The sequence below is a fragment of the Hordeum vulgare genome, chromosome 2H (genome assembly GCF_904849725.1).
Source record: "Hordeum vulgare subsp. vulgare chromosome 2H, MorexV3_pseudomolecules_assembly, whole genome shotgun sequence".
Classification (NCBI taxonomy): Eukaryota; Viridiplantae; Streptophyta; class Magnoliopsida; order Poales; family Poaceae; genus Hordeum; species Hordeum vulgare.
Genome location: NC_058519.1, coordinates 15,627,152 through 15,649,811, shown reverse-complemented (window position 1 = coordinate 15,649,811; position 22,660 = coordinate 15,627,152). Strand labels below are relative to the sequence as shown.

Sequence of the window (22,660 nt, the reverse complement as noted above, 5' to 3'; positions counted from 1 at the left end):
TTGCATGGAAATTTTGCCGCCTCCATTTCCCGCCTAACTTTTATGCCATTTCATTTGCCATCCAGTTTCCCGCCAATTTATCCGCGATGAACCAACTGAGCATAGAAATAGATATGAATATGTCTCATACATAAAATAGACATATGTCTCATACATAATTAGATAGCCATGTCTGCAGTGATAGATAGAAGGGCAAGAGCTCTGCATCACTCACGACGTCTACCTTGGCGCTCTGGTGGTGTGGGAGGCGTACTCCATCCAAACCTGCGGGGGGGGGGGGGGGGGGGGGCTAATGTTACGAAGAGGAATCTCGGACCCGCCCTGGTCATTTTGTGTATCCTGTGTGGGCCATGGTGGAGGAGTCGAGGACATGTCCAACCACATGTTTTGCTCCATAGGTGGCTCTTCTTGTTCACTCGCGCACCCGGATCCGGACGCCGACGCCTCATGATATGCGTAGGATCCTGCAGGAGGGACCATACCAGTTGGATGTGGCTGAAACATGAAACCCGCAGTGGGACTGTGATGTTGCGGAGGTGGTTGAAACACGAAGCTCGATGAGGGAGCATGGTGTTGTGGCTGATGCCACGCCGAACTGCCAGCCTGGTCAGGAGGGGGTGGATGGGGCATCGGTTGCTGTTCTAGACGTGGACGCGGCCGATGTCGATGCACGGAGGGACGCGGCTGCTGCTGCTGCTGCTGAACAACGTCTGAAGTGCGGGTGCACGTGATAGCTCTATAGACATCTCGTATCTTTTGCTCCAAGCGCTTGACCCATGGCTGAATCTAAGACCTCGGTACCAGAAGAGGTCCACTGGACAATTGTCGATAAAAGTTCATCTCCTCAGTATGAAGACTGTATGCCAACTCACCCTGCAATTGTCACGAGGATTAATAAGTACGGAAGACAAAGTATGTAACAAGAAGTTGTATTAGGTAAAGATAATAAATATTACCGTGTACTGTCTGGAGCCAGAAGTATCATAGGTCGGGTACGTATCACACGTATGAGGGTCAGGAATCTCATGTGTATTGGACTGTTGAACAATGCGTAATCGTGTCCCTCTCATGTACAGATCCAAATAGGCATTGTATTCATCAAGATCAAATGCGACATGTTCATGCCAGAGATGTTCAGTGGCAGTATCCCATTCTGTAACGTACTGTTGAAGCCTGGTTAGCCACTGAGCCTGTGTCCTGTTGGTTCCCTTCCTTGTCATCCTGTAATTGATGGTGTTGTTTAACAATAGAGCATAGCGAAAGAAAATGTAATATACGGTAAGTATATAATACCTGTGGACTACTCCATGCAGCATGTTCTCTATACGGGGTGGATCCCTGAGCTGCCGAAGACCGAACTGTCTCATAACCCTGTTGGGGAACGTCGCATGGGAAACAAAAATTTTCCTACGCAGACCTATCATGGTGATGTCCATCTATGAGAGGGGATGAGTGATCTACGTACCCTTGTAGATCGTACAGCAGAAGCGTTAGTGAACGCAGTTGATGTAGTGGAACGTCCTCACGTCCCTCGATCCGCCCCGCGAACAATCCCGTGATCAGTCCCACGATCTAGTACCGAACGGACGGCACCTCCGCGTTCAGCACACGTACAGCTCGACGATGATCTCGGTCTTCTTGATCCAGCAAGAGAGATGGAGAGGTAGAAGAGTTCTCCGGCAGCGTGACGGCGCTCCGGAGGTTGGTGATGACCTTGTCTCAGCAGGGCTCCGCCCGAGCTCCGCAGAAACGCGATCTAGAGGAAAAACCGTGGAGGTATGTGGTCGAGCTGCCGTGGAAAAGTCGTCCCAAATCAGCCCTAAAACCCCACTCTATATAGGAGGAGGAGGGGAGACTTGCCTTGGGGTCAAAGGACTCCCAAGGGAGTCGGCCGAGCCAAGGGGGAAGGTCTCCCCCTCCCAAACCGAAATCCACTTGGTTTGGAAGGTGGAGTCCTTCTTCCCTTTCCCACCTCCTTCCTTTTTTTTCCTTTCCTCTTTGATTTTCTTCCCAATGCGCATAGGCCTCTCTTGGGCTGTCCCACCAGCCCACTAAGGGCTGCTGCGGCACCCCAAACACCCATGGGCTTCCCCGGGGTGGGTGGCCCCCCCCCGGTGAACTCCCGGAACGCATTCGTCATTCCCGGTACATTCCCGGTAACTCCGAAAACCTTCCGGTAATCAAATGAGGTCATCCTATATATCAATCTTCGTTTCCGGACCATTCCGGAAACCCTCGTGACGTCCGTGATCTCATCCGGGACTCCGAACAATATTCGGTAACCAACCATATAACTCAAATACGCATAAAACAACGTCTAACCTTAAGTGTGCAGACCCTGCGGGTTCGAGAACTATGTAGACATGACCCGAAAGACTCCTCGGTCAATATCCAATAGCGGGACCTGGATGCCCATATTGGATCCTACATATTCTACGAAGATCTTACCGTTTGAACCTCAGTGCCAAGGATTCATATAATCCCGTATGTCATTCCCTTTGTCCTTCGGTATGTTACTTGCCCGAGATTCGATCGTCAGTATCCGCATACCTATTTCAATCTCGTTTACCGGCAAGTCTCTTTAATCGTTCCGTAATACAAGATCCTGCAACTTACACTAAGTCACATTGCTTGCAAGGCTTGTGTGTGATGTTGTATTACCGAGTGGGCCCCGAGATACCTCTCCGTCACACGGAGTGACAAATCCCAGTCTCGATCCATACTAACTCAACGAACACCTTTGGAGATACCTGTAGAGCATCTTTATAGTCACCCAGTTACGTTGTGACGTTTGATACACACAAAGCATTCCTCCGGTGTCCGTGAGTTATATGATCTCATGGTCATAGGAACAAATACTTGACACGCAGAAAACAGTAGCAACAAAATGACACGATCAACATGCTACGTCTATTAGTTTGGGTCTAGTCCATCACGTGATTCTCCTAATGATGTGATCCCATTATCAAGTGACAACACTTGCCTATGGACAGGAAACCTTGACCATCTTTGATCAACGAGCTAGTCAACTAGAGGCTTACTAGGGACAGTGTTTTGTCTATGTATCCACACAAGTATTGTCTTTCCAATCAATACAATTATAGCATGGATAATAAACGATTATCATGAACTAAGAAATATAATAATAACTAATTTATTATTGCCTCTAGGGCATATTTCCAACAGTCTCCCACTTGCACTAGAGTCAATAATCTAGTTCACATCACCATGTGATTCCAACGAATCCAACACCCGTATAGTTATGGGGTCTGATCACGTCTTGCTCGTGAGAGAGGTTTTAGTCAACGGTTCTGAAACTTTCAGATCCGTGTGTTCTTTACAAATCTTTATGTCATCTTATAGATGCTGCTACTACGTGCTATTCGGAAATGCTCTAAATATCTACTCTACTATACGAATCCTTTTCACTACTCATAGTTATTCGGATTAGTGTCAAAGCTTGCATCGACGTTACCCTTTACCACGAACTCTTTAACCACCTCCATAATCGAGAAAAATTCCTTAGTCCATTAGTTACTAAGGATAAATTTTGACCGCTGCTAGTGATTCAATCATGGATCACTCTCTGTACCTCTCAACATACTTTGAGTCAAGGCACACATCAGGTGCGGTACACAGCATGGCATACTTTAGATTCTACGGCTAAGGCATAGAAAACGACCTTCGTCTATTCTCTTTCTTCTGCCGGGGTCGGGTTTTGAGTCTTACTCAAATTCACACCTCACAACGCAACCAAGAACTCCTTCTTTGCTGATCCATTTTGAACTCCTTCAAAAACTTGTCAAGGTATGCATCTTGTTGAAACTTCCATTAAGTGCCTTTGATCTATCTCCATAGATCTTTGATGCTCAACGTTCAAGTAGCGCAATCCAGGTATTCCTTTGAAAAACTCCTTTCAAACAACCTTGTATGCTTTACAGAAATTCTACATTACTTCTGATCCACAATATGTCAACCACATATTCTTATCAGAAATTCTATAGTGCTCCCACTCACTTCTTTGGAAATACAAGTTTCTCACAAACTTTGTACAAACCCAAAATCTTTGATCATCTCATCAAAGTGTATATTCCAACTCCGAGATGCTTGCACCAGTCCATTCAAGGATCGCTGGAGCTTGCATACTTGCTAGTATCTTTAGGATCGACAAAACCTTCTGGTTGTATCACATACAATGTTTGCTCAAGGAAACCGTCGAGGAAACAATGTTTTGACATCCTACGTGCAATATTTCATAAATAATGCATCAACAACTAACATAATTCCAACAGACCTTTAGCATCGCTACGAGTGAGAAAGTCTCATCATAGTCAACTGTTTGATCTTGTCGAAAACATCTTTGCGACAAGTCGAGCTTTTCTTAATAGTGACTTATCACCATCATCGTCTGTCTTCCTTTAAAAGATCCATTTTACTCAATAGTCCTATCACCATCAAGTAATTCTTCCAAAGTCTACACTTTGTTTTCATACATGGATCCTCTCTCGGATTTCATGGCTTCCAGCCATTTGTCGGAATCTGGGCCCACCATCGCTTTCTCCATAACTCGTAGGTTCACTGTTGCTCAACAACATGACCTCCAAGACAGGGTTACCGTACCACTCCGTAGTAGTACGCGACCTTGTCAACCTACGAGGCTTGTAGTAACTTGATCCGATGCTTGATGATCACCATCATCAGCTTCCACTTCAATTGGTGTAGGCGCCACAGGAACAACTTCCCGCGCCCTGCTACACACTGGTTGAAGTGATGGTTCAATAACTTCATCAAGTTCTACTACCCTCCCACTCAATTCTTTCAAGAGAAACCTTTCCTCGAGAAAGGATCCGTTTCTAGAAACAAACACTTTGCTTTCGGATCTGAGATAGGAGATGTACCCAACTGTTTTGGATATCCTATGAAGATGCATTTATCCGCTTTGGGTTCGAGCTTATCAGACTGAAAACTTTTTCACATAAGTGTCGAAGCCCCAAACTTTCAAGAAACGACGGTTTAAATTTTTCTAAACCTCAGTCTATACTGTGTCATCTCAATCGGAAATACGTGGTGCCCTATTTAAAGTGAATGCGGTTGTCTCTAATGCTTAACCCATAAACCATAGTGGTATTTCGATAAGAGACATCATAGCATGCACCATACGAAATAGTGTGTGGCTATGACGTTCAAACACATCATCACACTATGATGTTCCAGGTGGCATGAACTGCGAAACAATTTCCACATTGTCTTAACTGCGTACCAATACTCGTAACTCAGATATTCATTTCTATGATCATATCGTAGACAGTTTATCCTCTTGTTACGACGAACTTCACTTCGAAACAGAATTGAACTTTTCAATATTTCAGACTTGTGATTCATTAAGTAAATACTCTAGTATCTACTCAAATCATCATTGAAGTAAGAACATAATGATATCCACTGCGTGCCTCAGCACCCATTGGACTGCATACATCAAAATGTATCACTTCCAACAAGTTACTATCTTGTTTCATCTCAATGAAAACAAGGCCTTGCTCATGTGGTATGATTTGCATGTCACTAGTGATTCGAAATCAGGTGAGTACAAAGATCCATCAGCATGGAGCCTCTTCATGCAATTTATACTAACATGACTCAAGCGGCAGTGCCACAAGTAAGTGGTACTATCATCATTAACTCGTATCTTTTGGCACCAATATCATGAACATGTGTAACACTACGATCGAGATTCAATAAACCATTGAAGGTGATTATTCAAGCAAATAGAGTAACCATTATTCTCTTTAAATGAATAATCGTATTGCAATAAACACGATCCAATCATGTTCATGCTTAACGCAAGCATCAAATAACGATTATTTAGGTTTAACACCAATCCCGATGGTAGAGGGAGCGTGCGACATTTGATCATATCAACCTTGGAAACACTTCCAACATGTATCGTCACCTCGCATTTAGCTAGTCTCCATTTATGCCGTAGCTTTCATTTCGTGTTACTAATCACTTAGCAACCGAACCGGTATCCAATACCCTTATGCTACTAGGAGTACTAGTAAAGTACACATCAACATCATGTATATCAAATATACTTCTTTCGACTTTTGCCAGCCCACTTATCTACCAAGTATCTAGAGTTGCTCCGCCTTAGTGACTGTTCCCCTCATTACAGAAGCACTTAGTCTCGGGTTTGGGTTTAATCTTGGGTCTCTTCATTAGCGCAGCAACTGTTTTGCCGTTTCACGGAGTATCCCTTCTAGCCCTCGCCTTTCTTGAAAGTTAGTGGTTTTACTAACCATCAACTATTGATGCTCCTTCTTGATTTCTACTTTCGCAGTGTCAAACATCGCGAATCGCTCAAGGATCATTGTATCTATCCTTGATATGTTATAGTTCATCACGAAGCTCTCACAGCTTGGTGGCAGTGACTTTGGAGAACCATCACTATCTCATCTGGAAAATTAACTCCCACTTGATTCAAGTGATTGTCGTACTCAGACAATCTGAGCACACGCTCAACGATTGAGCCTTTCTCCTTTACTTTGTGGACAAAGAATCTTGTCGGAGGTCTTGTACCTCTTAACAAGGGCACAAACATGAAATCAAAATTTCATCTCTTTAGAACATCACTTATGTTCCGCGACGTTTCAAAACGTTTTCGGTGCCTTGCTTCTAAGCCATTAAGTATTTTGCACTGAACTATCGTGTAGTCATCAGAAACGTATATGTCGGATGTTCACAGCATCCACAGATGACGCTCGAGGTGCAACACACCGAGTAGTGCATTAAGGACATAAGCCTTCTGCGCAGCAACGAGGACAATCCTCGGTTTTACAGACTTAGTCTGCAAAGTTTGCTACTATCAATTTTCAACTAAATTTTCTCTAGGAACATATAAAAACAGTAGAGCTATAGCGCAAGCTACATCGTAATTCGCAAAGACCATTAGACTATGTTCATGATAATTAGTTAAAATAATCATATTACTTAAGAACTCCCACTCAAAAAGTACATCTCTCTAGTCATTTGAGTGGTACATGATCCAAATCCACTATCTCAAGTCCGATCATCACGTGAGTCGAGAATAGTTTCAGTGATAAGCATCTCTATGCTAATCATATCAACTATACGATTCATGCTCGACCTTTCGGTCTCATGTGTTCCGAGGCCATGTCTGCACATGCTAGGCTCGTCAAGCTTAACCCGAGTGTTCTGCGTGTGCAACTGTTTTGCACCCGTTGTATGTGAACGTTGAGTCTATCACATCCGATCATCACGTGGTGTCTCGAAACGACGAACTGTAGCAACGGTGCACAGTCGGGGAGAACACAATTTCGTCTTGAAATTTTAGTGAGAGATCACCTCATAATGCTACCGTCGTTCTAAGCAAAATAAGGTGCATAAAAGGATTAACATCACATGCAATTCATAAGTGACATGATATGGCCATCATCACGTGCTTCTTGATCTCCATCACCAAAGCACCGGCACGATCTTCTTGTCACCGGCGTCACACCATGATCTCCATCAACGTGTCGCCATCGGGGTTGTCGTGCTACTCATGCTATTACTACTAAAGCTACGTCCTAGCAAAATAGTAAACGCATCTGCAAGCACAAACGTTAGTTATAAAGACAACCCTATGGCTCCTGCCGGTTGCCGTACCATCGACGTGCAAGTCGATATTATCTATTACAACATGATCATCTCATACATCCAATATATCACATCACATCGTTGGCCATATCACATCACAAGCATACCCTGCAAAAACAAGTTAGACGTCCTCTAATTTTGTTGTTGCATGTTTTACGTGGTGACCATGGGTATCTAGTAGGATCGCATCTTACTTACGCAAACACCACAACGGAGATATATGAATTGCTATTTAACCTCATCCAAGGACCTCCTCGGTCAAATCCGATTCAACTAAAGTTGGAGAAACTGACACCCGCCAGTCATCTTTGATTAACGGAGTTACTCGTAGCGATGAAACCAGTCTCTCGTAAGCGTACGAGTAATGTCGGTCCGAGCCGCTTCGATCCAACAATACCGCGGAATCAAGAAAAGACTAAGGAGGGCAGCAAAACGCACATCACCACCCACAAAAACTTTTGTGTTCTACTCGAGAAGACATCTACGCATGAACCTAGATCATGATGCCACTGTTGGGGAACGTCGCATGGGAAACCAAAATTTTCCTACGCGCGCGAAGACCTATCATGGTGATGTCCATCTACGAGAGGGGATGAGTGTTTTACGTACCCTTGTAGATCGTACAACAGAAGCGTTAGTGAACGCGGTTGATGTAGTGGAACGTCCTCACGTCCCTCGATCCGCCCCGCGAACAATCCCGCGATCAGTCCCACGATCTAGTACCGAACGGACGGCACCTCCGCGTTCAGCACACGTACAGCTCGACGATGATCTCGGCCTTCTTGATCCAGCAAGAGAGACGGAGAGGTAGAAGAGTTCTCCGGCAGCGTGACGGCGCTCCGGAGGTTGGTGATGACCTTGTCTCAGCAGGGCTCCGCCCGAGCTCCGCAGAAACGCGATCTAGAGGAAAAACCGTGGAGGTATGTGGTCGAGCTGCCGTGGAAAAGTCGTCTCAAATCAGCCCTAAAACCCCACTATATATAGGAGGAGGAGGGGAGACTTGCCTTGGGGTCCAAGGACTCCCAAGGGAGTCAGCCGAGCCAAGGGGGAAGGTCTCCCCCTCCCAAACCGAAATCCACTTGGTTTGGAAGGTGGAGTCCTTCTTCCCTTTCCCACCTCCTTCCTTTTTTTTCCTTTCCTCTTTGATTTTCTTCCCAATGCGCATAGGCCTCTCTTGGGCTGTCCCACCAGCCCACTAAGGGCTGGTGCGGCACCCCAAACACCCATGGGCTTCCCCGGGGTGGGTGGGCCCCCCCGGTGAACTCCCGGAACCCATTCGTCATTCCCGGTACATTCCGGTAACTCCGAAAACCTTCCGGTAATCAAATGAGGTCATCCTATATATCAATCTTCGTTTCCGGACCATTCCGAAAACCCTCGTGACGTCCGTGATCTCATCTGGGACTCCGAACAACATTCGGTAACCAACCATATAACTCAAATACGCATAAAACAACGTCTAACCTTAAGTGTGCAGACCCTGCGGGTTCGAGAACTATGTAGACATGATCCGAGAGACTCCTCGGTCAATATCCAATAGCGGGACCTGGATGCCCATATTGGATCCTACATATTCTACGAAGATCTTATCGTTTGAACCTCAGTGCCAAGGATTCATATAATCCCGTATGTCATTCCCTTTGTCCTTCGGTATGTTACTTGCCCGAGATTCGATCGTCAGTATCCGCATATCTATTTCAATCTCGTTTACCGGCAAGTCTCTTTACTCGTTCCGTAATACAAGATCCTGCAACTTACACTAAGTCACATTGCTTGCAAGGCTTGTGTGTGATGTTGTATTACCGAGTGGGCCCCGAGATACCTCTCCGTCACACGGAGTGACAAATCCCAGTCTCGATCCATACTAACTCAACGAACACCTTTGGAGATACCTGTAGAGCATCTTTATAGTCACCCAGTTACGTTGCGACGTTTGATACACACAAAGCAGACACCGTGAGTTATATGATCTCATGGTCATAGGAACAAATACTTGACACGCAGAAAACAGTAGCAACAAAATGACACGATCAACATGCTACGTCTATTAGTTTGGGTCTAGTCCATCACGTGATTCTCCTAATGATGTGATCCCATTATCAAGTGACAACACTTGCCTATGGACAGGAAACCTTGACCATCTTTGATCAACGAGCTAGTCAACTAGAGGCTTACTAGGGACAGTGTTTTGTCTATGTATCCACACAAGTATTGTCTTTCCAATCAATACAATTATAGCATGGATAATAAACGATTATCATGAACTAAGAAATATAATAATAACTAATTTATTATTGCCTCTAGGGCATATTTCCAACAAACCCGTTGCTACGCCATCTCCTCAACGAAGACATCGAAGATAATCTTCGATTTCGTCATCCAGTAACCCCGATCTCTCGTGCATAGCTCAGAAATACCACCGGGATATCTCAAAGTTCTGGCTGCTTGCGTGTATGGTTGTCAAATAACTCCATTGTAAATATCAAACTGCTCATTTAGTGCAGTGTAGGCTCGCCTAGTCTGTTCGCTAGCATAGCGTCTCTGCGCAAGACATAAGTGAGTTTCGACCATAGTGTACACAAAGAAGGTGCATAACATTATACCATGAGGCATACCTTGCGACGCGTCCAACACAGACCGAAAGAGGGGATGGGGGTTTTTTGTTTTTTTTTGAATGGGGGGAGGGGGGTGGGGGGAGGGAGGGGGTTTGGGGGGGTTAATTTAGTGGTTTCATATTGTGTTAGCTAGCAAATAGAGAAAGTATCATGTCTTTCTCCGTGGTTGGTCGACGCTAGCTACTATAGATATAGAGAGAACATGACGCTAGCTAATAAGAAAATGAAGGAAACCATTTACAATCCCTACCATCTTTTACGGTGACTAACATCATCTACCTAAGATCCAATCACAAATAGCTTACATGGTATTCTCCGTCTTTAGGTATGACGTGGTCAAGAAAGAATCCCCCCAATTCCTCTTGAATTGCTCGTATGCCATCACCTGATAGGGGTTCATCCCGCTTTTTCCGGATCTAATTTAAAGAAAGGGGTCAATACATGCATATATATATGAATAAAACTCAACACAATTGATGGTAATATATAAAATAAAATGGGGAATATTATTTACGTACTTCAAATTGTTTGTGAGAGATGCCCCGCCCAGAGGTCGAGAGGCGAATGAACTCGCATACGTAGTATGCACATTTTTCAGTCCGAGCTACCTGGTACAAGCACTTTACGAGAATAGAGTTCAATCAAACTGATAAGCAAGCATGGTAATGATATATTGATGAAAAATTGAATCAATTAGAGATGCACGGAACTAGCTAGTACTACTTACTGGGGGTGCGTAAGTTGCAACTCTTTGTTTAGACCGGGAGACTTTGAGGAGAGCTTCTTCAAACCCTGTCAGGCAAAGAAAATGATTACTTGATATCAGGAAATTAACGAAAGTTGCATGCCGGTATGGTCCCGGTATTGACTGAACTTACTTCTTGAGCATTGCAATCATGTCCGCATAATCCTCGGGATCATTACGACTCGAGTCTAAGACAATTACTTTTGCCCCGTCAAGCTCAATGGATAGCAGAATAAAGTGGTAACTACGCACGCATATATAACTCATCAATTACATTTAATTAACCTCGAGTAAGCGAAACCGAGTATACAGAGAAGGCAACAACACTCACTTGAAATTGTAAGGAAAGATTATTCCCCTTTTGTTTTGATTTGCAAGCAACGAGTTTAGCAAGCTAATCTCGGTCTATTTGGTTTCATTTTGTACCGACAATACATTTACAACTTCTGGGCTAATGAACCCAACGTCGAAGATTCCTGCTTTTTTTAATTCGACGATCTTCACTATGCATAATATATATAACGAGGATAATTATATATACATGCAATGAACGAGCTTAGCTAGAGACTTAACTATAGAAGTAATACTTACAAACAGTAGGAAGTCAGGAGTTGTTCGTCGAGGGCTAGTTGATTGTATAACTGAAATAACTCCTCAATTTGAACAAGCAGCACTGAAGTTCCAATGAAATCGTGATCTTTTTTCACTCTCATATAGATAGTGTCTTTTCCAGTCTCACTCATGCAACTCTTGCATCCTCGGTGTTAGAGGAGGATGACCAGGTTTGACGAGAGGCTTCCCGAGCACGTATTCATATGTTTCTTTATTTGTTACCTCAACTATATCAAAAATTACTGAATCCTTCATGTAATCACCAAGATTGGTACCGGGCAGCAACCCCGAATTAGTAGTGACGACGATATTGCTAGACACCTTGAGCGGGGGGCACGATTGCTTCTTCTGTTGGCCGAGCTGGGGAATTGTTTTCCCACTTCTTCGTTTTGCTAACATTGCATCACTTCTAGCCCCCAGAGCGGTGGCAGAGTCTGTCTTCCGCTTAAGAGAAGGAGGAGGAGGCGACATCTTTCTTACTTGTGTAATTTTCGGTGGAGCAGCGACTGCTTCGACACACCCGAGGAAGAGACGAAGTAGGAGGATTGCTCCGACGCGCGTGAGGAGGAGCCGAAGGAGGAGGACTACTATGACATGCTTGAGGAGGAGCCGAAGGAGGAGGACTGCTCCGACGCACTAGAGGAGGAGCCGAAGAAGGAGGCGGAGTGCTCCGACGTGCCGGAGGAGGAGCCGAAGAAGGAGGCGGACTGCTTCGACGCACTGGAGGAGGATTCGAAGAAGGAGGCGGAGTGCCCTCACGCGTCGAAGGAGGAGCTGAAGGAGGCGGAGTGCCCTCACGCGTCGGAGGAGCCGGAGTGCCCTGATCACTCGTCGGAGGAGGATGAGGAGTGCCCTAATCACTCGCCGGAGGAGGATGAGGAGTGCCCTGCAGATCACTCGCCGAAGGAGGAGGAAGCGTCAAGTTTGGAAGCTTGATGTACTCCTTCGGCCATAGACATGTACTCCTCACAACATGAACCAACTTATTCTTCCCTTCACCTGTAGGGTGGTCAAGCTCGAGCTTCTCAAATCCCTCCTTTACTTCATCCACCATCACAATAGCAAAGCCACGTGGAATCGGAAGGCAGTGAAAAGTTCTGTTGGGTTCAGGAGGTGCAACAAAGCCGATAGCAGCCTTGAAAGTGAGGTTCCGGCATTTCGTCAAAAGATCGCAAGGTTGAGACTCCGTGATAGTATCCACGGGGTAGCTAGGAGCTGCGAAGTCAGGCTGAACGAGCTCCGTGGAAGCCACGCTGCTTCTCCACTGAGATGGCGGGGTAACTTCTAGGGTAGTTTCGTGCCGCTGAGATGGTTGGTCGATCGGCAGCTCGTTAGCTCTCAAGTTCCTCTAGAATTTGTAGTCTTGCATTGATCTTGTGCATGTCTCTCAGCTCCGCTTTCCTCTTTCTCTCTCGGTTTCTGTAACCGGTTGCGTCAGGAAACCCAACCTTTCACGGAACGGAGCCTGGTGTGCCTCCTGTTCGTCCAGGGTGCTCAGCATTCCCTAGGGCCTCAGTCAGCTCGTCCTTCTCTCTGTCAGGAAAGAACGTCATCATCACATTAAAGCTCAGTTAATTCTCTCTATCGAGAATTGACCAAATTAATAGAACTTCATCATCACATTAAAGCCAAAGTACAGTAGTGATCAAAATAAATACATAACGTTCTTACATAGTTCTCATTATTGAACAATATATAGCTCTCTAGAGCATCTAATTATAACATACATTGAAACTATTTCCCAAATTTAAAGGGAAGAACAAATGCGATCATAACCGCAACTAAGGTACAAATTGATCTAACGGCATAATGATATCAAGCCTCAGTATGAATGACATATTTTCTAATGTTTCTAATCTTCAAGCGCATTGCATTCATCTTGATCATGTGATCGTCACGCACATAGGCAACATCCAACTCCAATATCATCTTCTCCTCTTCAACTCTTTGTAATTTTTCTTTCAAGTAACTGTTTTCTTTTTCAACCAAATTTAACTTCTCAGCAAGAATTTGTATGTCGGTTTGAATTTCCGGTTCACATACCTCCTAAATTAAAAAAATCTATGTTACGTTGGTCGGCATAATTGTCATAAACACTAAATAAAACAGATAGTGATAAAAGATAATATATACGACATCTGAATCATAGATAGGACGAGGACCGGCGGAGGCGGATACCAAAACCATTGCACTATATAATAACAAACAATAATAGAAATAAGAAAATTACACAAGTATCTATCTAAATCATACAAGTAAGAACTTTTTTCTTTTAGAAAGAAGATAAGAAGAAGAGACTAACCACGGTGGTGCCGACGCCAAGATGGGCGCGGGCGATCGACGGCGGTGAGGACAGGGACGGGACACGGACGGACCAACAAAGCTACACAAAACTAGAGGAAAATAGAGCTTGGACAAGGTGCTTCGAGAGGAGAAAGCATAAGTGTGGCTTGGGCATTTCATCGAACACCTCATGTGCATAGGAGGTGAGCTGGAGCAGCACAAAGTTCTCCCACGACCGGCCAAAAAAACAGAGCAGTGCACTGCTCTGCTCGCGGGCAGGGGGTATATATAGGCCAACCATTGGTCCCGGTTTGTGGCTGGAACCGAGACTAAAGTTCAACATTTGGTCCCGCTTCCAGCCACAAACCGGGACTAATGGTTGTGGGCTAGGAGCGAGGCACATTGGTCCCGGTTCTTGTCTGAAACCGGGACCAAAGGGGCCAGACGAACCGGGACCAATGACCCACGAGGCCCGGCCGGCGCCCTGGCCTCACGAACCGGGACCGATGCCCCATGGGTCCCGGTTCGTAAGTGAACCGAGACTAATAAGATTTCATTAAGTGGACCAAAGCCCTCTTTTCTACTAGTGAGATGCTCTTAGTATTCTTTGATTCATGGTTGTGTTTAAATTTTTTTTTATAGATCAATTCATATTATTGCAAAACCTTATTATTTGTTTGTTTGTTTCTTGCCAAGACAAAACCTTCATCCGTAGGTACTGGTCAGTAAGTGTACTAGTTTTGATCTATCCAGCTGAAAAGACAATCTGCAGGCTTCATCTTGCTTGGAATCCAATGTAGTTCGCTTGTAATCGAAGGAATGGATTTCACGTTGGGGAGGCGATTGTGCGGCGAGTTGGCAAACATGAGTAAGCCACGGCCTCGGACGCTATGCCTAGGAGGTCACCGTACACGACAATGCATACTTTGTTTAATTTAATCCAGGTTTTTTTCTTGAACTTGTTAAATTTTGTCAGGTTTGCACGTAATATATTGAAATTTCTATATTTTGTTGAATTACGTACAGACATTTGAGGACTCCGGTTGGATCACTAATTTCCTTCAGACACAACCCCTATCTCCATTGTAGGCAACACGTTGTAAGTGGACACCCGCTAAGTGAGGAAGAAAAAAAATCAATGGCTACGATCCAAGTCAGTCAGTCTCGGCGTGTTAGCCTTGTCTGCTTTTCCCTCTCTGTCCAGTTAGGCACTACTGTCCTGCTGTGTGTACGAATTTAAATGAAGAAAGTACTCATGTGATCCCGAGCTCCAGTGATTCCGAATAAACAGTAACATCGGAAAAAATAAATAAAACAATTTTTTTTATAAAAAAGTTTGATGTTTTCTCTACATGCATGCAAATTTGCATGATGAAATGACATCTGTGAAGTTGTGGGAAAAAATAATATTAATGTTCCAAAGTGTTCCAAAAACATGAGTACTCACTGGATTTATAAAAAAATTCAGCGTTGAAATCACGTCAGCCGGAGCCACGTGGCCCCCACAAGCTAACAGGGCACATCGAGGGGGATACGCGCGTCCTGTTGGCTTGTGGCCCACAGGTGGCTCCCCTCCCGTGGTTCTTCGCTCCGGTATTTCTTATTTTTCCTAAAAATATTGTGAAAAAGTTGTTGCCGATTTCGAGAACTTTTATTTTCTACACAAAAACAACACCACGCTAATTCGACTGAAAATAGTGCCAGTCCGGGTTACTTCTTCATCTAATAATAAAGCAAATACTGCTTCTGATCATACGTCATTAAAATTACCCCTAATGTTGTCAGAAATTACCCACTATGCCATCCATAAATGAAGAAAACAGTTCGAATTTTTCTGTCAAAGTCATCCTCCGTTCCTATAATTATAAGGTGAGACCCTGAAATATTATCAAGGTGTGTGTGGCGTAGTGGATAGAGCGCTGCTCGATCACAGAGGAGACCCAAGTTTGATTCCTAGAACCTTACTTTTTCATCCCCTTTTCTGTATTATTATTTCAATTTGTTTTTTAAGTTCTTTAAATTATTTTGGAATTTTCAAAATTCCAAATTTAAAATGTTTTGAGATAAAATGTTTGGGAATTCAAATAAAGGTTCCGGAAATCATAAAATGTTCACGGATTAAAAAACATTTGATGATTTTTAAAGAACTTTTGTGTTTAAAAATAATAATCATCAAATCAGAAAATGTTTGGGCATTAAAAAAAAGATTCAGGAAATCGTAAAATACTCACGGATTAAAAAATATTGATGATTTTGAAAACTGTTCACATATTATAAAAAATCACAATTTCCAAAAATGTAATAAAAATTTATAAAACGTTCATGTTTTGAAAATGATCAAGTATTCAAAAGATAGAAAAATGTCCATTAAAAAATTAAAATGTCTAGGAATCCAAAAAAAGGATCACGAAATCATAAAATTTTCACGGATTCAAAATTATTATGATTTTCAAAGAACTGTTTGCATATTATAACAGAATTCACAATTTTGACAAATATATCCTGAAAAATATAAAACGTTTCTTATTTTAATTTGTTTTTATTCTTTAAATAAATTTGGTATTTTTCAAAATTCTAAATTTTAAAAGTTTCGAGTTTTGGAAAAAAAATTATGAAATCATAAAATGTTTGGTAATTCAAAAAAGGTTCAGTAAATCATAAAATGTTCACGGACTCAAAAAAAGTTGATGATTTAAAAAAATCTGTTCCGATATTGCTAAAGAATTCACAAAATTTTAAAAATATATTCAGCAAATATAAACATACATGATTTTGAAAATGATCATGTATTCAAAACATGTGTGTGAATTCAAAGATAATGTCTACAAAATTTTAAAAAATCATCACAGAAACTCAAAAGAATGCGAATTTCAAAATTTGTACTCCATTTCGAAAAGATCATCGATATAAAAAATGTTCACTGAGTAAAAACTTGTCCATGTATTTCACAAAAAAGTTGAGTGGGCATCAATCGGCAAAATTTGATATGTGAGGGTATTGAGCCTTATTTATTTGGTTGTGGCATAATATTTTTGTTTTCCGTTACAACGCACGGACATTTTTGCTAGTTTAAATAAATCATGTTAAGTGTATCAAAATCATATAAAAGTATTGTAAATATAGGCAAATATGACATGAATACTTCATAAATTATCGATACGTTGGATGCGTATTATGCCCCCCCGCACTCCTGGGTCGGCCCAGCTCGCATAAGGCTTCCCTCGGTGTTGCCTATCCGACGGTTCGAGAGTAAACCCTAGGAGCATGTAGCATAGTCACCACGACCGTGATTTCCTCTCCTCCTGACAAACTCCACCGCCGCCTTCCGCGCGTCATCCTCCCGCCCCGCCCACCACCACGATGACCGTGATCCTATTCTCATCGGCGCGCCACTGCCCCTCAGTAGTCCCCCACAGGGCCCAAGTCCAGCGCTGCTCTCCGCCGCAGCTCCCCGTAGCAGGGCCGGTTCATAGGCCAGGCAAAAAGGGCAACCGCCCCAGGCCCCGAGAGCAACAGGGACCCAAATTACTAAATTATGCTAGTAGTGATCATATTATTATACATTATGTTTGAATGATTATTGAATTCCTAAGTAGAATCAATTTTCATTGAACAAATTCACACTACATACTAATGGTGTATATAATCTAGGAGAAAATTCACACATCATGCATGCCATAATGAAATATATATTAACTAGATTTTTATATTCAAATTGATGACGCACCGCTTTTTATTTTATAAACCACTGGAAGCTTTGGTATACACAAAATTAAACTAGTCACATTCTAAATGAGCATATCAAATATGAAATCATATATGTGCAAGAGTATAGTCTGCAATTTTCTATGTTCTTTGATGATTAGATTAACAGTGTTATTTGAAGTATAAGTAGAATTCATGCATATGTTGCCAATTTATTAATGAACCCAAGTTGCAAGACATATTTGGTATTTTTTTTGAAACGGGGAATATATTAATGTCGGGAAGATACCAATTAAAGGTATTTGGCATACCCTAGAAGTTTATATGAGCTTATCTAATAATATACTAGAAACCACTATTAATTAATACTATATTCTTGTTAGATTGTATGCTTTCTAAATCTCTATCTTGATATTTAACGACATATATAGACAAACACACACACATGGAAATATATATTTATATAATATATAGTTAATACAATTTAAAAGAATTAATTCAAATAGAAAATTTTATATTGTGCTCCCTCTGTCCCAAAATAACTGTCTCAATTTTGTAATAGCTTTAGCACAAATTTGTATTAAGCTTAAGACACTTATGTTAGGACGGAGGGAGTACAATTTAAATGTAGGAGAAGCATAATTTAGTGATATACATTTAGACTGCATATCAAACAGAGAACACTATAAGAATTATTTAGCGAATATTTTATGTTGTTGACTATACTAGCTGATTTGAAGGTGTACTAAATAATGTATAATATTATGCAACTAGTTTAAATAAGTATAAAAAATTATTATAAAGATATGTATTTTACTACACCCTAGGTCCAAATATTATTTGGACCGGTTTCCTTTGCCCGCGCTGCATGCTAAAACACAAAGCCCGCGTCCAGATCGACTCCAACATTTGCCGGGTGGAGCCGGCCGTCTCGGTGCGCTACGACTCGACATCGAACAACATTTAGAAGCTAAGGCAGGCAGTCTTGCTTGAAAGCTACAAACAGTACATTATTTGTTGAGACCCCCTTCCTATTACTCAAAATGTAACATATATACAAGGGTTGGACTCACGCATACATCAATTATTTGCCACTCTCCACCATTAACAAATCTCTGTCAACATGCATACATAAGTCTAGCACTTGCGCAACATCCCATAACGATCACATAATCTGGCCTACTTGACATAAGTACAGATGCAGTCAAGCACTAACAAACTAACTAACTCACCTTAATTTTTCTCTAGTGCTTAACCTGACATGCAACACACTTGCTCCGTTTAAGATATATACAAGATTAATCGTAAGACCAGGCTCGAAAGACTAACTAACTCACCTTCGGCCTCACCTCGATGTGTCGGGGAACCGACTCAAAGGCAACATCGTCGTCTATCTCCCGGCGATATGCTCCGACCTCATCTTGCTCGACTTGTCCACCAACAACCTCATAGGCACTGTCATGGACCTGTTCGACGGCTGCGTTAGGCTCGAGACTACGTGAACCCATGTTATGGAGACTTACGGCATGTATAATGATGTTATCTTAGAAGTGTCATATAGGGTAAATGATAAAGTGGAGGAGAGAGAGAACTCATAATAAAATGTTTGTTTTCTCTTACTTAAGAGAAGACAAGAGATGGTCTCTTAGCATAATACGTTTCACCATATTTTTAGGAATAGTTAGTTATTGAAGATAAGGCTAAGAGATGATTCATTGTAGATATATTTTTTATTATCTCTAAATTACATGCAAGATTTAAGATAAAACTATCTTATCGACCATTATACATGCCCTTAGGCACCCACTCAATTTACAGTTTTCTAGGTTTGAAGCCAAATTGGTTTTACTACCTAGACCCCCAGTTAGCAAAATAAGTTTGTCCCCTCCCCCCTGCACTCACTTGGCCCCGCATTGAGATTCTGGCCTCGGTCTGCCCCTGTACCAGAGTCAGGAAGCTCGTCGTCCTCAAGATATTGCTTATTGAGAACTACGGGTTCGACCGGAAGATACCACCAGAGCTGACGAACTGTGGAAGACTTTATTTCTTGGACATCCGTTCCAAGATATTTGGAGACGACGTGCAAGAGATTGTTGGCAACTTTACGAGCTTGAAGTATCTTGTGCTTCACCGCAACAAACTACACTGGAGGCTCGTGGCCTCTGGCATACTCATGCTACCTGTGTTTGCTAGGCTCGGCCTCAACTTCGATGAGTTCACCGGCAAACTCCCTCCAGAGGTGGCTGACATGAAGAGACTCAAGTACCCGATGCTCGCCAAGAACAACTTCTCTGGTAGGATACCTCTAGACTACGGCCGGCTCGCTGAGGTCAAGGCGCTGGACGTGTCTAATAATAGGATCTCAGAGCATGGTTAATAATATAGCCAGCAATCGGCTATAAGAAGTTGGCATGTCATATAGAGTCAACTTAATAGCCGGCATATACAATAGTAAGTTTTAGATTTGTACTACTTTATTAGTAATTGGTCCACCTTACAATCTCACAAAGTGTCTTGGGTGTCGTGTTACAGTCGACTACTCACCAAGAGCCCGCATCTCTTCTCTCTTCTCTCTCCTCCTCTTTCTCCTCCAACTAAGCAAGAATATAATATTTTAATCCTTATAGCCTGCTTATGTCACCTTATTGTCATCTTTATGTGGTTCGTTCACAAAGGTGTTATCCTCACGAAAGATAACTTGGCTAAACGAAAATGGAAGGGTAGCCAGCGTTGTAACTTTTGTGACAATAAAGAAACTATCAAGCACCTCTTTTTCCAATGTCCGATGGCTAAAATCTTATGACGTTCTATACACATTGCCTTTAATATCACACCACCCACTAGCGTCAATTCGTTGTTTGGGACGTGGGTGCAGGGAGTGGGTGGTCCGCTGGCAAACAGTATCCGGGTTGGAGCTTGCGCATTATTATGGGCAATATGGAACTGCAGGAATGACTTAGTTTTTAACAGATGCACATCTATACATTTTTTGCAGGTAATATACAGGGCTACCGCACTGACCCGCACATGGTCATTACTCACTCCTGCGGACTCCAGGGAGCTTATGGTTACTGGGTGCACCCGCTGGGAGATGGTAGCACAGGTTATCTTCAACCGGTTTGGCTGGCGGCAAGCTAATAGGATAGGTGGCTAGACATCTACTTATTATTCTTTTGTTGCTTGGGCACGTCGAGCGACTTGTAATGATTTTGAACATTATTGTACTCGTTCCGGATCTGGTTTCTTTTGTTTTAATAAAGGGCTGTATGCATCTCTTGATGCAGAGGCCGGGGCGTCGCCTCCTTTTCTAAAAAAAGGAGGGATCCCACAAGCATCGGGAATATCTGCTCACTCATCTGGTTAATGCTCATAGGGAACCAGGCCTCCGACCGATACTGCGTGAAATTGGCAACTGCACCAGCTTGCTCGGGCTGAACCTGGCCGACAACTGCTTGACTGGCAATATCTCTCCGGAGATGGAAAATATAGGGAGGGATCTTGGTCCAACCTTCTCAAAGAAACGAAATGATTCAGGGGTGCTCGCCGGCTCTAGCGAGTGCCAGGCCATGAAACAATGGATCCCAGCAAGCTATCCTCCCTTTGGCTTCATCTACTCCGTCATGACTCGTGAGAAATGCCGCAACATATAGGACTACATATTCAAGAGCAACGAAATCATCCCAATTTGCATCAACTCATGGTTGTCGGCTTGGTCACCGGCGGGATCGAACACTGTCCCCAGATACGTGCAGTTATAAAGGAACATGATTTCTGATGAGATACTGTCGTGGATCGGTGCAATGCAGTATCTCAATTTCTCCTCCTCGACGACAACCGTCTCACGGGGCGGTTGCAATCAGGGATCAACCGCCTCCTTTTTGTCATGTTGAACTTATCAAGGAACAACATCTCGGCGCCGATTCCATCCGAGGTTGATGAGATTCTATTTTTCAAGATAATGATTTGTCCTTCAACAAACTCTTCGACGACATCCCCACAATCATGTTCAAGCTCTTGCAGTTGGTTATGTTCAATGTGTCATAGAACCCGCTCCTCTCCGGCAATGTCTCCACCACCGGCCAGTTTGGCACCTTCGGAGAGCGGTCCTTCCTCGATGATCCACTCATCTCACTGAATCAGGGTGGACCTGCCGGCAAGCAACGACCATCACTGGAAGATGCCGATGTTACCGTTTCGAGAGGAGCACCATAGCAATGGCTATCATAATCTCGTACTTTTTCTTCCTTATAGGGCTTCATTGTTGGCACCACTAGAGGCGATGATATGTTAACTATGGGGCCGACTAGGAGATTACAAAAAACTTAAACGTACATGTAAACTAGAATGTGAAACAGAGAAGCTCACCTTCCTTTAATATTAGGTATATATAACAAAAGCATTGTGAGTGAATGTGGTGTGACTAGAGCGCCCGAAAAACTTCAGCAAGCAGTTCAAAGGTTATCCAGCCAGAAGAGTGTGGATGCACCGAATGATACTTTTTTTTAGAAAAAAAGGATTACCCCGGCCTCTGCATCTGGGCGATGCATGCAATTATTTTATTAATTATTCACAAAGGCCTTACAAGTAGTACATCAGTTTATTGGAAGCCATCATCTTAGCAACAACTGTCGCTATTCCTAATCACTTGATGAAGGGATGTCAATAGTCCGAGCCTAATATCAAACAGACATCGCACCAAACTCTCACAACCTTTATCCATTGTTGGCAACATGCTGTAAATGAATACACGTTTTTTTTTTAAATAACCACATATACTTTATTAGTTAGACAAACCAATTAAAAAGAGTATACAGGTGAATATGTGATCATCACAAGAGACATACATAGATACCTTGCAATATTGCACCAAAGACTCCAAAAAGATAAAACTTAAATTTCACTTTTGACACAATCTTGTGCATGCTGAAACCTCGCCCACCATGTCCCAGGTCTCCTTCCGTGAGTCAGGGAAGGCTGGCCATATCTGCCTGGGGTTCTGTAAAATATGTAAGGGCATGCACATAAACGAGGAGTGATCTAGGAC

General features: G+C 42.9%; 1 pseudogene; it reads left to right on the top strand.

The window, feature by feature from the left end:
* Window positions 1–557: 557 nt before the first annotated feature.
* Window positions 558–21,828, top strand: LOC123425003 (annotated as a pseudogene).
* The last annotated feature ends 832 nt before the right edge of the window (window positions 21,829–22,660 follow it).